Source organism: Phaethon lepturus, unplaced genomic scaffold, assembly GCF_000687285.1.
Source record: "Phaethon lepturus isolate BGI_N335 unplaced genomic scaffold, ASM68728v1 scaffold1285, whole genome shotgun sequence".
NCBI classification, from domain to species: domain Eukaryota; kingdom Metazoa; phylum Chordata; class Aves; order Phaethontiformes; family Phaethontidae; genus Phaethon; species Phaethon lepturus.
In genome coordinates, this window is record NW_010541018.1 from 20,006 (window position 1) to 21,114 (window position 1,109).

General features: G+C 46.3%; 1 non-coding gene across 1 annotated transcript; it reads right to left on the reverse strand.

Moving 5' to 3' along the window:
• Positions 1-310: 310 nt before the first annotated feature.
• Positions 311-383, reverse strand: TRNAA-AGC. The gene has a single exon. It is a non-coding gene; the product is annotated as a tRNA-Ala (tRNA).
• Between the last annotated feature and the right edge of the window lie 726 nt (positions 384-1,109).

Sequence of the window (1,109 nt, forward strand, 5' to 3'; positions counted from 1 at the left end):
AAACCTCCCCTGGTGCAACTTGAGGCCATTTCCTCTCGTCCTATCGCTGGTTACTTGGGAGAAGAGACCAACACCCACCTCACCACAACCCCCTCTCAGGTAGTTGTAGAGAGTGATAAGGTTTCCCTTCAGCCTCCTCTTCTCCAGACTAAACAACCCCAGTTCCCTCAGCCGCTCCTCATAAGACTTGTGCTCCGGACCCCTCACCAGCTTCGTTGCCCGGCTTTGGACACGCTCCAGCACCTCAGCATCCTTCTTGTAGTGAGGGGCCCAAAACTGAACACAGGATTCAAGGTGTGGCCTCAAACGCTGGAGAATGCAGGCATCGATCCCGCTACCTCTCGCATGCTAAGCGAGCGCTCTACCATTTGAGCTAATTCCCCTTTGTCCCAGAGTTGTTTCCTGCATATGATAGAAAACTGCGTAATTGAACCATATTCTTACTAGATTTTATACTCATTAAAAAAATCCACTGAAATTTAGGAATGTCTGAACCTTTGTGTTCAAAGTGAGGGATGAGGCAGTCTGCACAGGCGATTGCATTATAAGACCTTGAACTGAAAAGGACTCTGACCTAACCATAGGTCTTGTTAGGAAGGTGTAACTGAAGAAAGGGCTGCTTACTTCCCACTCAGAGAATGGTGCAGATCCCAGTCCAGGCTGCTTTTCATCCCCTTTCTGCCCATCAATCCAGGTAAACCCAAAAGGGACATGACATAGAACTACAATCCTGAATTGTGTGAAGCCTCCCTCCACTGCACAGCCTCTTTATGGCACTGATTTTTTCACCTTGTTATAAGCATTTTATAGTAGTAGGCTTGACCCCTGCCAGCATAGGTAAGAATAGAAGCTAGGACCTTTTTAAAATTAAAACCAAAGTTTTAAGATTTTTTTTTTTTTAAGATTGCCGTTTTCCGCTGGTATCTCAGCATATTTCCAGTTGGTTGCCAGATCTACCAATATTCTACCTCTAAATGCCCTAATTCAGTTGCAGCATTGGCCATTTAATGTTATGGAAAACCTGGTTGAACTCCACTCCACACAAACAATGTGTGATGAACTGACTGCAACCCCCATTCCCTGTCCCCCTGTGCTGCTCTGGGGGAGGA